Source organism: Triticum aestivum, chromosome 3A (assembly GCF_018294505.1).
Source record: "Triticum aestivum cultivar Chinese Spring chromosome 3A, IWGSC CS RefSeq v2.1, whole genome shotgun sequence".
Taxonomy (NCBI): Eukaryota; Viridiplantae; Streptophyta; class Magnoliopsida; order Poales; family Poaceae; genus Triticum; species Triticum aestivum.
Window position 1 is genome coordinate 544870833 of NC_057800.1, and position 17424 is coordinate 544888256.

Genomic DNA, 17424 nt, shown 5'->3' on the forward strand with positions numbered 1-17424 from the left:
AACTGCTCCACCCACTTTGGGGTGCCTGGTAAAAAAAATCTAGGTTCATTACCATCCTTACTTAATATATTACTACCAACAGTAAAATTCCTAGGTCCATCACTGTCTACACTTGTTCTATTACTAGCAATGTTTAGGGATGAAATCTTCGAATGTCAGTGCCTAGTAAAAAAACCTAGGTTTGTTATCATCCATACTTAATATATTATTGCCAATGGTAAAAAGCTTAGGTCCATTACTATATATGCTTATTCTATTACTGACAATGTTTAAGGATGAAACCTTCTGATATGTCAGTGCGCAGTAAAAAACCTAGGTTCATTACCATCCATAGTTAATATATTACTGCCAACGGTAAAAATCCTAGGTCCATTACTACCTATACTTATTCTGTTACTGGCAATGTTTAGGGATGAAACCTTGATATGTCAATGCCTAGTAAAAAAAACCTAGGTTCATTACCATCCATACTTCATATATTACTGTCAATGAATAGTGACCCAAGATCAGGATGTAGCGGACAAACACATAGTAATAGAATTAAATGCCTCACTTTTCTTTGACATGCCGTTACCCTCAACCAACCTGGCGTCTCCGCGCGGGGTGGTGCGACTCGCGCCTGATTAAGAGCGGCCGGCGCGTAGCCTAAGTAAAAATGCGCGCACGCACACAATAGCGCAGCCGTATATATATATATATATTCTTCACCCCCCTCGAGGAATAGTTATTCTTCACCCCCCTTTATTTTGCCATCAGTGCACCGTAATTTTACATTCCGTAAGTTTTGTCTTATTTCTAACATAAAAAGAGACCGTAAGAAATATATAATCATAATAAAAAATATTTTATGTTATGTAAAATTACAAACGTAAAAATATAGTGTAAAATACACATAAACTGCAAATTTTCTTATTTTATGACCTATATTTTTATTTTCTTATGCCAATTTTTACGTAATGAATCAATAGAAACGTAATTATTTGAAATATAAACGTAATTTAATTATGAAATAATCGTAAAATTACATCGGGTGAAGAATAACTTATTCTGCATCCTAGGTGGTATATATATATATATATATATATATATATATATATATATATATATATATATATATATATATATATAACTCTATTCGTCACCCTGGGTGAGGCATAGTTATTCTTCACCCCCCTCTATTTTACCATCAATGCACCATAAATTTACGTTTTGTAAGTTTTGTCTTATTTCCGACACAAAAAGGGACCGTAAGAAAATATATAATCACCGTAAAAAATATTTTATATTATGTAAAATTACAAACATAAAAACATAGTTTAAAATACACATAAACGACAAATTTTCTTGTCTTATGACCTATATTTTTATTTTTCTTATGTGAAATTTTACGTAGTGAATCAATAGGAATGTAACTATTTGAATTCGAAATGTAATTTAATTATGAAATGATCATAAGATTATCTCGGATGAAGAATAACTTATTCTGCACCCTGGTTGATGAATAGTAACACTATATATATATATATATATATATATATATATATATATATATATATATATAGGTAAATTGTTTGGGACACCTAGGTGCCTGGGCACCTAGGCCTGTGATGTTAACTCATATTCAATAGTGCATGACATACAATTGACAATTAATGGCTTTCCATATTTTGTTTGCATACACTAGTAACCTAAATAGTCAATAATTTTTTTTCGAAACAAAAATAATCTGAACACTCACACTTGGATGCGTATATACGTACATGTAACAAAGAGAAAATCACATGTACATGTTTTTTGACCATGATATCAGTTAGTGGGTATTATACCTAATGAAAATATGTACGTGTTGTTTTATACTCAATAAAAATATACACATAAATGTCATAGATTTTTTAATAAGTACGTGTTGGTGTTATATTCAATAGAAATATACACATACATATACATACCTTAATATGAATATACACATGAATATACATACCTCGATGTTAATATACACATAAATATGTACGCATTGGTGTTATACCCAATGAAAATATTCACATAAATATATATATAACTCGATATAAATTTTATTTGTATATAACCATAAATTTCACACCTTTTAATAAGTGATAAATGTACCCGAGAAACCCATATATACATTTTATTAGACCACGATACCAGTTAGCGAGTATATACCTAATAAAAATATGCACATGTTGTTGTTATACTCAATAAAAATATGTACGTATTGGTGTTATACCCAACGAGAATAAATATACATGTTGGTGTTATACCCAACAAGAATAAATATACATGTTGGTGTTATACCCAACGAGAATAAATATATGTGTTGGTGTTATACTCGATGAAAATGTGTACGTGTTGGTGTACGTGATAAAAATATTGCGTAGTATTTTTCTAATTAATTTATCTTGCATCTACCATGCATGCCAAAAATCATGATAAATAAATAATTATAATTTCCTATCAAGAAGGGATAAATAATGACAATTATTAATTAGACAATCATTATTACTTCCCGCAATAGTAATGTCATGCAAACAAATAGGAAAGTAGTAATGCAAGTATGCATGCAAAATTTAAACACATCTTATCAACAAAAACTAGTGTGATCCAACGGCATCTAGGCAAGGAGCTTGGGCACCTAGGTGTCCCAAACTGTCGTCCTATATTGTCATATGATCTCTTATGCTAAAGTAATAATTCAATCACAATTTCAACTATTAATCATAAACTTCATTGAGAACCAACAAACTATAATCTCAATCATTGAGGCAATTGCAATTTAACATAACATCAGAAAGAGTCAATAAGAGCTTTTCAGCAAGTCCACATACTCAACCATCATTTAGTCTTTCACAATTGCTGACACACACACGCGTGTTATGATGTTTTAATCGGACATAGAGAAAGATATGGGCTTATAGTTTTGCCTCCCAACCTTTTACCTCAAGAGTAATGTCAACAATAATAGTTCATGAAAACTCACATCCAATTAGCTATATATATCAGGATCTTTCCAACACATTGTGCTTGCCAAAGGATAAAATGTAAAAAGGAAAGGTGGATAACACCATGACTCTTTGCATGAAGTATAAGACAAAAATAAAAGATAGGCTCTTCGCAGAGGGAAGCAGAGGTTTTCATGCGCTTTTATAGTTGGATGCACGAAATCTTAATGCAAAAGAACGTCACTTTATATTGCCACTTGTGACATGAACCTTTATTATGCAGTCCGTCGCTTTTATTTCTTCCATATCACAAGATCGTATAAAGCTTGTTTTCTCCGCACTAATAAATGATACATATTTAGAGAGCAATTTTTATTGCTTGCAACGATGACAACTTACTTGAAGGATCTTACTCAATCCATAGGTAGATATGGTGGACTCTAATGGCAAAACTAGGTTTAAGGATATTTGGAAGCACAAGTAGTATCTCTACTTGGTGCATAGAATTTGGCTAGCATGAGAGGGAAAGGCAAGCTCAACATGTTAGATGATCCATGACAATATAATTTATTTCAGATGTAAGAAAACATAACCCATTACGTTGTCTTGCTTCTCCAACGTCAACTCTTTAGCATGTCATATTTTAATGAGTGCTCACAATCATAAAAGATGTCCAAGATAGTATATTTATATGTGAAAACCTCTCTTTCTTTATTACTTCCTATTAATTGCAACGATGACCAAAACTATGCTTTTCAACTCTCAACAATTTTTATTCATCATATCTTTATATGTGAAGTCATTACTCTCCATAAGATCCATATGATCTCTTTATTTCTTTTTATTCTTTTTGTTTTATTTTATTCCCTCAAGATCATAGTAAGATAATCAAGCCCTTGACTCAACACCAATCTTTATTATATAAAGCTCATGGACTCGATTACATAGAAAGATCATAAATCAAAACTCAAAACTAGATCAGACTAAAACTTTATTCTACTAGATCAAGATATTACCAAAAGGATCGAACTAAAAAAGTAAAGGTAAAAGTGTGACGGTGATACAATACCGGGGCACTCCCCCAAGCTTGGAAGTTGACAAGGGGAGTGCCCATACTCGATACTCAGTTCTTCTTTGTTGGTGAAGAAGGTGTTGGTGATGATGGATAGTCGCACATCAAGCATAGGAGATCCTCCAATTTGCGGATAATGCCCTTGAGTGAGATGGTATGCTCCTTCAACAAAATATTTTCACTTGTGAGATACTTGTTTTGAATACGAGCTAACTCAATCATCTTGAAAGCTTCAATCTTCGTTGGGGTAAAGAGATTGTGATGAGGTTGAAGGATGTCTTCGTCTACTCCTGCCGGAACTTGATCCCCCATGGCCTTCTTGATCCCATCATCCTTGTTGATCTCTCCGGGCTCTTCTCTCTTCAGCTCTATCTTCATTAGCCAAGCATCGTTGCCCTCATTGTTGGAGGAGAAGGGAGAATACATGATGCCTGGCCATGACAACTGTCGGTGTCAAAACCGGCGGATCTCGGGTAGGGGGTCCCGAACTGTGCGTCTACCACGAGATATGAGTATTACAAGAGTCGATCTACCATGAGATATAAGTCATGAAGAAAGCAATAGCAACATACTAAACGATCGGGTGCTAAGCTAATGGAATGGGTCATGTCAATCAGATCATTCAACTAATGATGTGATCCCGTTAATCAAATGACAACTCTTTGTCCATGGTTAGGAAACATAACCATCCTTGATTAACGAGCTAGTCAAGTAGAGGCATACTAGTGACACTCTGTTTGTCTATGTATTCACACATGTATTATGTTTCCGATTAATACAATTCTAGCATGAATAATAAACTTTTATCATGATATAAGGAAATAAATAATAACTTTATTATTGCCTCTAGGGCATATTTCCTTCAAGTCCCATCCGTACATGGGACAAAGTCTTCAATCTCGTATCTTCATAATCCAACAGTTTGGCCAAAGGATATAGTCCGGCTGTCCGGAGACCCCTTAATCCAGGACTCCCTCAGTAGCCCCTGAACCAGGATTCAATGACGATGAGTCCGACGTGCAGTATTGTCTTCGGCATTGCAAGGCGGGTTCGTCCTCCGAATACACCATTGTAGAGTTTGAATATGAGGATAGTGTCCGACCCTGCAAAATAAGTTCCACATACCACCGTAGAGAGAATAATATTTCCACAAATCTAATCTGCTGACACGTTTTGACAGCATGACATCACACCATGGCCCGGTTATTATTCGAACCGCTTTTCTCAACCAGCTCCGCACATATCGCGAGGCGGTTTTCTTGATACGTCTTGTCAAAGCAGAGATCGTGTTCCCCTTATCACGAGATTCTCATCAATACGGGCGTGGGTAACCCAACCGCGCCATCAATTACGGTGCCTGGGGAATAAGCGGTTTTTGCCAGGCAAGTGGGGAGACTCATCGCCTCCTCTGCCCTTATAAAGGGACAAAGATTTACTTTTTCACCCAGCCTTCTTCCTTCTCTCTTACCCATTCCCGCACACTCGAGCTCTAATGCCCAAGCTCGCGTTCTTCTTCTTGAACCACTCCAATCATGTCTGGTGTAGGAGGCAAGTGGATGGTCTCCTCCATCATGGAGGAGAACATCAAAAAGTTACGGGAAGCCGGATACTTAGCCGCGGATATCGTGCACCGGCTGCCAAATGCGGGGCAGATCGTCCCCACGCCCGAACCCCATGAGAGGGTAGTTTTTCTTACCCATTTCGTCCGTGGACTGGGATTTCCTCTCCACCCGTTCGTCTGTGGGCTCATGTTCTACTACGGACTGGGTTTTCATGATCTGGCCCCCAATTTCATCCTCAACATCTCGGCGTTTATCGTTGTGTGCGAGGCCTTCCTCCACATCATGCCCCACTTTGGCCTATGGCTGAAAACCTTCAATGTCAAACCGAAGGTGGTGGGTGGCCAGCAAGCAGAGTGCGGAGGCGCCATGGTGGGCAAGATGCCTAATGTCACCTAGCTCGAGGGAATCTAAGTGGATACCATAAAGGGGTGGCAATCGGGGTGGTTCTACATCACCGAGCCGCGTGACTCCAACTGGGTGGCGGCCCCCAAATTTTGATCCGGAATCCCCATGCGGCTCTCCTCCTGGAAAAAGAAGGGCCTGTCCTGGGGTTCCACGGTAGAGCTGACCAGACTCCAGACGTGCATTCAGAACATGACGAACAAGAAAATCAAGCTCGTCAACGTGGTCCAGGTTATGCTCTTCCGCCGGATCCTTCCGTGCCAACGACGGGCATTTGTTTTGTGGGAGTTCGACTCGACCAAGCACCAGACGCTGCGAGAGCTCTACGACACGACGCACGAGGACGTCTGGAGGGTGCTGTTCAAGGGTGCCGAGATGCCTCCCTCCCTTACCGAGGACCGCGGACTCAGCGCAAAGCGCCGCGCCCATCCGGTAGGCTTTTATATCTCTCAGGGTATTTATTCGCCCTGGTTTAGTTATGTGCTGGATCTAAGCTTTCATGCCATTAACAGGACTGGATAGAGACAGCGGAGCAGCTTGATTGCCCAGCCCCCTGCCCGAAGATCCTACAGACGCTCTTCTAACGAAGATGCTGACTCCGGCACCTTACGAGGTGCCGGAAAAGAAGGCCAAGAAGAAGGCCACGGGGACCCGAAAGGGTCTCCGGCGCAAGGTTACATCGGGCTCATCGTCCGATGACTCCAACGCGCACTCCTCCCACGGAAACGAGGAGGAGGAGAAAAGCTCTCCCCCCAGCCAGGGAGACAAGAAAAGGAAGGCCGACCCATCCGAGGAGGCCGAAGGGTCCAAGAAGGGAAAGACCCTCCCTCCGGACTGTGCCACGATGGCCGTCGATAGTGGCGATGAGTGGCTACCCAGGGACAAGCCCCTGGCAAAGTCGTAAGTGTCCGGACACCATAGTGCTTCATGGTATGTTTTATTATACTGCCTTTCCTCATGCCGAACATGATTATGCAGTCTGTCCCGAGCTCATCTCGACGTATCCTTGTCAAGCGGCTCTTTGGACTCGTCGGATATGAACAACGGTTCTCCTCCGACGGCTTCCACCCCTCGCCCTACGGACAACGCCGAGGTGTTGTCTCAAAAGGCACCGAGACAAGGGGAGGTAATCCTGGGGGTGCCTCACGGCGACCTCCTGGACCCTGGGTACCAAGGGAGCGAGGCTCCTACGGGCTTTGAGTTCGGGCCCCAGCCGGACACTGCACCAGAACCTTCGATGGTTCCGGACTCTGGCAGGTGGTCCCCCATTAAGGGGGGCCAACCATCTGTGCCGGTGTCCTCTGTCCAACCAGAGGCACCGGACACCCTGCTGGAAGCGCTTCGCAGCGCTTCCATCGCAGAAGAGCACCGCACTATCATGAGTGCGGTGGTCGAGAAGGTTCAGTCTGCCAAAAACGGACTGACGGAAGCTTGCGCCAGCCTCCTAACAGGCTTTGAGGTAAGCATTCAAAATATAAGAAAATATTACTGCATAGATAGTAGCCCCTGATGCTCTGTTCGGCGTTCATGAAGAAAAGCCGAATAGAGGATCAAATGATAACTCAGGAGTCTAATTAGAGTATGTCTATGTGTATGTGCAGGCTTCACTGCTGGCCACTGCCGCACGTACTGCGGAGGTCTCTGCGCTGAAACAGGCCCTGAAGCGGTCCGAGGACGAGCTCAGCCTCACCAAGGGGTAGCTCGAAGAGAGCAAAGGTAAGATATACCTCCGTCTATATAGTTAAAAAGTAGTTCGGGTGTAAAGTAATAGGATCATCATGAATTTGTCAGGGGCCACAACCGAGGTGGAGACCCTGAGGAAGGCGGTGTCCGAGGCCGAAGACAAAGCGGCCAAAGGACGCCTGGAACGGGAGAAACAAGAAGCCTGAGTAGGTGCGGTGCAGCAAGAGCTCGAGGCTCTCGTGAAAAAGCACGAGTCCTTGGAGCTTGACTCCAAGACGCGAGAGTCCGAGCTCGCGCAGGCGCTTGAAAACATTCGGAGCGCCAAGGCCGAGCCCACAAGGCCCTCCAAGAGATTGACGCGGCGAAGAAGATAGCAGCGGGTAAGGCATTCAATATGCAAAGCAAGCATGTGAAGGAGACTTTCCTTTTTCTTACCCGAGTTCGGAGCTCTCCAGGAGCGTTTGCAGATCTTCCTCGCAGTGTACTGGATGCCGCGGTGTTTTACCGGGCTAAGGAAGGGAGATCAAAGGAGAAGTTGTTCTGGTCTCAGTATACTGGGACCGAACACCCCGTGTCCTTGAGCGACCAGCTGAAGCAGTTGGTCGAACTTCACAAGGCGGCCGAACAGGCCATGAGGGGCCTTATAGTCCGGATGCAACCTGGTGAGCCCCTGTCCAGCAGCTACTTTGGTCTGGTGAGGCGGCTTGTGGAAGCCTGCCCACGGCTTGAAGTCATCAAGCGGTCCGTCTGCATTGAAGGTGCACGCAGGGCTTTTGCCCGGGCGAAGGTGCACTGGGCGAAGCTAGACGCCGTGAAGCTAGTGAAGGAGGGGCCGCCGGAGGGCAAGGAGCATCGCTGCCCCGAGAATTACTATGAGAGTGTCCTGAAGGGTTCCCGCTTAGTGGAAGATGAGCGTGCCAAGGATGTAATTTTTGAATGAACATGCCCATGTGATCCTGTAATATGAAACGAGTTCTTTTGCGCCATGCGACGCATTCTTAATTTAAAATATTACCTTCTGTTCGGCCGTTTTTATAAAATCTGAGAGTTGGCCAGTCGTCGGCTTCTACCCCCATGTAACTAGTACTGGGGTGTTCGGGGTAAATTTGAACACTCTTTACCCCAATTTTGGGTCCTTCAAGGGAGGTGTTCAGTGCAACGAACCAGGCAATCAGACTATAATGCTTTATCACTCTCACTTAGCCATAGAAGTCTATAATTTTAATTTTTTGGCAAAGCCCCTGGTATTCGGAGGGCCAAATTTGGGGCGCTATACACGCCTAAGCCGGACAAGGCCGACTCCTCGCCCGAAGAGGAAAAAGTCTTTAAGGACTTGAGACCTCTCGAACAACGACCAATCTCTCGCCTTATCATGACAGTCAGTTTTTGGCTTTCTCTACTGAGGTGCTCGTCCGGAAGAACCGGGACACAATTGCAGTAGTTCTCCCACCGCTACCTTACCCGATATAGCGGAACGTAAGGTACGAAATCATGGGAGCCGGGAGACCCAACATTTGACCAAAGACATGATTCCGAGATGATGCATATAATGCTATAAGTTCGGGGTGCCGCACTGTCGAAAGTGTTCGGACTTCCTGCGCCGTATTGTGGGGTAAATGAGAGCCCCTAGCGTACTGACAGTACCAGAACGTGCAGGTGTGGATTGTCGTAAATGGACGCATAAGAGAAAAGAGAAAAACTTAAATAATGCAATGACAGATTAATGATATGCATTGTTATTTGAATAATACGTCGAAGCGTACTGGTACAAGTAGTGCAATAAGCATAAAGTAGGACAATTCGAAATGTCCTATCCCAGGGCAAGCTATACATAAATAGTGAAAAATGGGTATATCAAGTATTACTAGAGACCACCTGGCGGTTCCCGTGTTCATCTTAGCTTCTTGCTGCCTTGGTTGTTGCTTCCGGAATGTGTCCGACAATCGTACTGCCGGAAAGGGCTTCCGAAGAGTGAGGCCCTGAAAGAGAAAAGGAATGTCACAGGTGTATAGCCCCTAGTGTGGTTAAGCTACAATGCGAGGCGTGTCCTGATTGTGCCCCCGCCTATGTTCATGGTATTTTCAATGCGTAGTTATGTATGCCCGGTGCGGATTTCGTCGCTTCACTGGGACTGGGACAGGGGCCGGATTGCTAGGCAAGCTCTGATCGTGCCAGGCGATCCTGTTGCAGCTTGTTCCAGACTCGCTTGAAGGTGTCTGGGGGCTGTGACACTGAATGAGTGGTCTGCCTGAACATGCTGCTTTGTGCCTCTACTGCAAGGGCCACAATGTGCTCTTCCGTATGGAGCAAGCGTTTTGTGTTTCCATTTACTGTTATAACCCTACGAGGTCCTGGCATCTTGAGCTTGAGGTATGCGTAATGCGGCACTGCATTGAATTTTGCAAATGTTGTCCGTCCGAGCAGTGCATGATAGCCACTGCGAAACGGGACGATGTCGAAGATTAACTCTTCGCTTCGGAAGTTATCCGGTGATCCAAAGACCACTTCTAGTGTGATTGAGCCTGTGCAATGGGCCTCTACACCTGGGATGATGCCTTTAAAGGTGGTTTTGCTGGGTTTGATTCTCGAGGGATCGATACCCATTTTTCGCACTGTATCCTGATAAAGCAGGTTCAGGCTGCTGCCGCCATCCATAAGGACTCGAGTGAGGCGAAATCCGTCAATGATGGAGTCTAGGACCAGTGCGGCGGATCCGCCATGACGGATGCTAGTGGGGTGGTCCCTGCGATCGAAGGTGATCGGACAGGCAGACCATGGGTTGAACTTTGGGGCGACGGGCTCCATCGCGTAGACGTTCCTTAGTGCACGCTTCCGCTCCCTCTTGGGAATGTGGGTTGCATATATCATGTTCACTGTCATCACTTGTGGGGGAAACCCCTTCCGTCCTCCTGTGTTCGGCGGCCGGGGCTCCTCCTCGTCATTGTTGTGCGGCCCCTTGTCCTTATTCTCGGCAATTAACTTGCCGGCCTGCTTGAACACCCAACATTCTCTGTTGGTGTGATTGGCTGGCTTGTCGGGGGTGCCGTGGATTTGACATGAGCGATCCAGTATGCGATCCAGACTGGACGGAGCTAGAGTATTTTTTTAAATGGTTTTTTCTGCTGACCGGATCTAGAGCCTCTGAATCCGGCATTAACTGCCGTATCTTTGGTGTTATCGCCGTTATTGCGGTGCTTTGGTCTATTATGACGCTGCCTACTGTTAGCATCTTTGGTATCCGAGGTATCCAGATTCCTTGATGTGTTGTTGCTGCGAGCCAGCCAACTGTCCTCGCCCGCGCAAAAGCAGGTCATGAGTGTCGTGAGGGCTGCCATAGATTTTGGCTTCTCCTGGCTGAGGTGGCGGGCGAGCCACTTGTCGCGGATGTTATGCTTGAATGCCGCTAGGGCCTTTGCATCCGGACAGTCTACAATTTGATTTTTCTTAGTCAGGAACCGTGTCCAGAATTGTCTGGCCGATTCCCCTGGCTGCTGGGTTATGTGGCTCAAGTCATCAGCATCCGGCGGCCGCACATAAGTGCCCTGGAAGTTGTCAAGAAATGCATCTTCTAGATCCTCCCAACTGCCAACAGAATCTGCTGGCAAGCTATTCAGCCAATGCCGAGCTGGTCCTTTGAGTTTTAGTGGGAGGTACTTGATGGCATGTAGATCATCACCGCAAGCCATGTGGATGTGAAGGAGGAAATCTTCAATCCATGCAGCGGGATCTGTTGTGCCATCGTATGATTCGATATTTACGGGTTTGAAACACTCCGGGAATTCATGATTCATAACTTCATCAATGAAGCATAGGGGGTGTGCGGCACCTCTGTGCCGGGCTATATCCCGACGTAGTTCGTATGAGTTTTGTCTGCTGTATTTGGCCCGACCGGATTTACTCTTGGTGTATCCGACGCGATGATCATCGTCCCGTGTGGGCGCACGTGCCTGTGTCCCGTATATTGACCTTGCGATTTTTGCCTTACTGTCCAAGATGTCTCGCAGGTCCTCTGTGTTGCCCCGGGCCTTAGTATTTTTTACTGAGTGGCGACGGGGTGCGGTCTGATCTTTAGGCTGAAACGCCTCCCTGGCTCGGCCGCGTAGTGGCCGGTCAGCCGCATCGTACACTGGTGAATGAGGTTTCAATGCTTCCTCCTCGAGGCGAGGTAGTAACCTGCGTTTTGGATAACTCTTGGACGAGCGCTCGAGTTCATGCTCCTTGGGTGCAAGGACTTTGGTCCACCTGTCTGCTAGCATGTCTTGATCAGCTTGAAGCTGTTGCTGTTTCTTCTTTAGGCTATTTGCTGTGGCCATAGCGCTTGAAGCACTCTTGCTCGACGGGGTCCTCAGGCACGATAAACTCGTCATAGCCGAGGTGTAACGCCCCGGACACACCCGCCGGTGGTCGTTACTCCTGGCGGGATCTAGACTGGCCCCATAGATCAATACTAGTCTTTTCTGCGCACTTTGTCCTCACTCATGCGCACCCGGGAGCAACTTCCCGGTCGGTCACCCATCCTGACACCACTCCAAGCTGAGCATGCTTAACTTTGGAGTTCTGTCTGAATGGGCTCCCAGAAAAGAAGGAATTCCTTATTGATATGAGTAGTCTATCATCCCCGACCTTAGGAGCCCCATTGCTTGATCATTTTTAGCGGCCGAGTTGTGTCTAGAAAAATGTTTTGAGTCATTTAGGAATTATATATCGGAGAGCTTAGGAATTCTTTTTACTTCCCAGTCTCCTCATCGCTCTGGTAAGGCATCCTGACGTAGAGTTTTGACTCTTCTCTTCTCAAATTTCACTAAATTTTTTTTAGGATCACGCGGGTATCTTGGAATTGTTCCGATGGTTTTATGATGAGAACATTGTCTTGGTGCCTCCTGTCAGGGGTTTAGTGGAAGTGTCCCGGGGAGTTGAGCTCTGAGGTGTTGTCATCATAATTTTATCGTTGCAGTTCTGGAATACCTGAGTTTAGTACGCCGACACCGAAAATCTCTTTTATGCAGTTCTTTGGTGAGATAACCTCGACGCCACCCAGTACTGGGGCGGGAGTTCGGGAGTATCGCCATAACTTGTATAACGGATGATTTTCGAAGGTTGAGGTAGATGGTTTCCAAAGTTTTCTTGGTTATGTGTTGAAAGATGGATACAGCTGGATGTAGGATTTGCTAGTTTGGGTGAGATATTATGCTTCCCCTGTATCCCCAACACCTGATTGCATAACCGGAAAGGTTCGGGAGTTTCATAGGTGGGAATTCTAGTAGCTCTAGTTTTTCTTCCACGGATATTAGTTTGAGATTGGGATTTCTTACCGATTATTCGTTCTTGATCCGTACCTTGTTGATTTATTTCTCTACCTTAATTCTGCGTGGCTTCTCAATTTATGGATATGTGACCATTTCAAGAGGAATGCATTCGTTCATTTTGTTCGGATGTGAAGACTATATGTTGCAATTTTCATTCCGTTGGATTCAGCTTCAATTTTATCTGTCAAGGTGCTAATGGTGGTCAACCTCTTCAGGATGGCTCCTCCAATGCGCACGACTCCGAATCCTGATCCGCCACCACCTCCACCTCCTCCGGAGGCATGGCAAGCTGTGATGGCCGCAACCAATGCAAACACACAGCTGATCATGCAAATTCTTCAAGAGCGCAATCAAGGCAGTCAAGGGAATCAAGGCAACAATCAGAGTCACTTTGCTACACTCAACCAGTTCCTTGCTAATGGGCCTAAGACTTTCAGCAATTGTGTTGAGGCAACCGATGCTGACGATTGGCTTGTGGATCTGTGTAAGCATTTCGAGTGCAGTAACGTCAGGCCTGAGGACTTTGTTAAGTTCGCTTCCTTCCAACTCAAAGATCAAGCTGCAGAATGGTTCCAGTAGTACAAGGACTCCAGAGGTGGACGTGTTATCACTTGGGATGATTTCCGTCGAGATTTCTGAGCTCATCATATTCCGCAGAGCGTGGTTGAAAGCAAGCGTGAGGAATTCCGCAATCTGAAGCAAGGCTCTTTGTCTGTCTATGACTACAACAAGTTGTTTCAGAAGCTCTCCCGCTTTGCCAAGCAGGACGTCCCTGATGAGAAGAGCATGATATACCAGTTCAGGGGTGGTCTCAGAGAAGAAATTCAGCTAGCTCTTGTCCTCTTTGAGCCCTTGAGATACGATGAGTTCTACAACATGGCACTGAAGCAAGAGGCTGCTCAGTTGAGGTGTGATGCTTCCAAGAAGCGAGTCAGAGATGTTACTCCTTCTTCCTCTACTCAAGTGGCCAAGCAGCAGAAGTTTTGGTTTCCTACTCCTCCGTTCCGTCAGCCGTATCAGCAGAAGAGCAAAGGTGGCAGTGGTTCTTCCCACCCACCCAACCCTGGCTTTCAGAACAAGACTTCGTCTCAAGCTCCAAGATCGAGTGCTCCGTATCACCGTCCGCTTTCAGAGGTCACGTGCAACAAGTGCCAACAGAAGGTTCACTATGCCAACAAGTGTTTCAACCAGAGGCGTCTTCCTCCTCCTCCTCCTCCTGTTAGATCGGTAAGTACAGCTGTGGTCAAGCATAACCCCAAGCATGCCAAGGTTAATTTGATGAATGCAGCTCAGGCAGAGGACTCGTCAGATGTGATCATGGGTAACCTTCCTGTTAATGATATTCCAGCTAAAGTTCTTTTTGACATTGCTTCATCTCGAGACCGTTTACAAATAGGCATGAATTGGTTTCGCAAGTTTTGCCTAGTCCTTTAGCAGTTGTTTCTCCTGGTAAGCGCATGCAGGCTAACTCCATCGTTCCGGATGTTTCTATCACTTTGGGTGACTACAAGTTCCTGGCTTCTCCTATGGTTCTCGGTGACTCGGATATTGATCTTATTCTCAGGATGGATTGGCTTTCTAAGCACAAGGCTCAGCTTGATTGTGCAGCTAGGCAGATTCAATTGACTCATTCGTCTGAGGATGTAATTGTCTTTGCCGCTCGTGATGATACTATCCGTCTGTTTTCTCTCAATGAGAAGGGTGAATTGGATGCCATCTCTCAAATTCCAGTCGTTTGCGAATATCAAGACGTCTTTCCAGAAGAGCTTCCAGGAATGCCTCCGCACCGGCCAGTTGAATTCATTATTGATCTTGAGCCCGACACGGAACCTATGTGCAAACGTCCTTACAAGCTCGGTCCTGAAGAGTTGAAGGAGCTGAAGAAGCAACTCGATATGCAAGAGAAAATGGGTCTCATCCGGCCTAGTTCTTGTCCGTGGGGTTGTGGTGTTCTTTTTGTGAAGAAGAAGGATGGAACGGACCGACTTTGTGTTGATTACCATCCAGTGAACAAGAAGACCATCAAGAACAAATACCCACTTCCCAACATCAATGAGCTATTCGAACAACTCAAAGGTGCCCAAGTATTCTCCAAGCTTGATCTCCGTATGGGTTATCACCAGATTTGCATTCGTGAAGAAGATATTCCCAAGACAGCATTCAAAACAAGCTTTGGTTCATATGAATACACTGTCATGTCTTTTGGCCTCGCCAACGCTCCTCCGACGTTCTCTCGCATGATGAACTTCATCTTCAACGCCTACACCAATGACTTCGTTTTGGTCTATCTCGACGACATTCTGGTTTTCTCCAAGAACAAGGAAGATCATGCCAAGCATTTGCATTTGGTTCTTGATAAGCTCAGAGAACATCAGTTCTACGCCAAGTTCTCCAAGTGTGAATTTTGGCTCGATGAGGTTCTTTATCTTGGTCATATCATCTCTGCCAAGGGCATTGCCGTGAATCCTAAGAAGGTGTCTGCAATTGTGAATTGGGAACCTCCTCAGAACGTGAAGCAACTCCGCAGTTTTCTCGGTCTCGCAAGCTATTGCCGAAGATTCGTTGAAAACTTTTCTAAGATCGCGAAGCCTCTCTCAAATCTTCTTCAGAAGCACGTCAAGTACGTTTGGTCTCCAGAGTGTGATATTGCATTCAACACTTTGAAAGATAAATTGATCACTGCTCCAGTTCTGACTCCACCTGATGAATCCAAGCCGTACGAGGTCTTTTGTGATGCCTCTCTCCAAGGTCTTGGCGCAGTATTGATGCAAGAGAAGAAAGTTGTTGCTTATACATCTCGCCAGTTGAAGCCTAATGAGAAGAACTACCCCACTCATGATCTCGATTGGCGGCAGTTGTGCATGCTCTTTTGACTTGGAGACATCTTCTATTGGGAAGAAAAGTTGACATTTTCACTGATCACAAGAGTCTCAAGTACATCTTCACTCAGCCTAATCTCAACCTCAGGCAAACTCGATGGGTCAAAATGATTCAAGAGTATAATCCGAGTATTGAGTACACTCCAGGCAAGGCTAATGTGATTGCTGACGCTTTGAGCAGGAAGGCCTACTGCAACAGTCTGATTCTCAAGCCCTATCAACCCGAGCTTTGTGAAGCTTTCCGCAAACTTAATCTGCAAGTTGTTCCTCAAGGTTTCCTCACCAACCTTCAAGTCTCTCCTACCTTAGAAGACCAGATTCGCCAAGCCCAGCTTCTTGATGCTATGGTGAAAAAGGTGAAGATTGGGATTGCCAAGAGCCAGTCCAAGTACAAGTGCTACCGCCTTGATGACAAGGACACTCTCTTCTTCGAGGATCGTATTGTTGTGCCCAAAGGTGACCTCCGTAAAGTGATCATGAACGAGGCTCACAATTCTCTCCTCTCCATCCACCCTGGGAGCACGAAGGTGTATCAGGACCTTAAGCAAGCTTATTGGTGGACTCGAATGAAGCGCGAGATCGCTCAATTCGTGAATGAATGTGATGTCTGCAGAAGAGTGAAGGCAGAACACCAAAGGCCAGCGGGTCTCCTCCAACCTCTTGCCATTCCGGAATGGAAGTTTGACCACATTGAAATGGACTTCGTGACTGGGTTTCCAAAGTCCAAGCGTGGCAATGATGCTATATTCGTTGTCATCGACAAACTCACCAAAGTGGCTCATTTTCTGCCTATCAAAGAGTCGATCACTGCAGCTCAATTGGCGGAACTCTATACCTCTCGTATTGTCTCTCTGGACGGTATTCCTCAAGTGATCTCTTTAGACCGTGGCAGCATCTTTACCTCAAAGTTTTGGGATTCTTTTCAGAAGGCCATGGGCACCAACATCCGCTTCAGCACAGCTTTCCATCCTCAAACAAGCGGTCAAGTCGAGCGTGTCAACCAGATTCTTGAAGATATGCTCAGGGCTTGTGTGATCTCCTTCGGCATGAAGTGGGAGGATTGTCTTCCTTATGCTGAATTCTCCTACAACAACAGTTTTCAAGCAAGTTCGGGCAAGGCCCCTTTTGAAATTATGTATGGCAGGAAGTGCCGTACCCCTCTCAACTGGTCTGAAACCGGTGAACGTCAGCTTTTGGGTAATGACTTAATCTCAGAGGCAGAAGAAATGTGCAAAGTCATTCGTGATAACCTCAAAGCAGCCCAATCCCGTGAGAAGAGCTACTATGATAGTAAGCACCGTGATTTGGCTTTCGAGATCAGAGATCATGTTTACCTCCACGTCTCTCCTATAAAAGGTACTCGTCGCTTTGGTATCAAAGGGAAGCTTGCCCCTAGATACGTGGGACCTTTCAAGATTGTCAGCAAGAGAGGCGACCTCGCCTATCAACTCGAGCTTCCTTCAAACTTTGCAAATGTTCATGACGTGTTCCATGTCTCTCAGCTTCGAAAGTGCTTCAAGACTCCTGACCGCACCGTCAACTTCGAGGACATTGAGCTCCAAG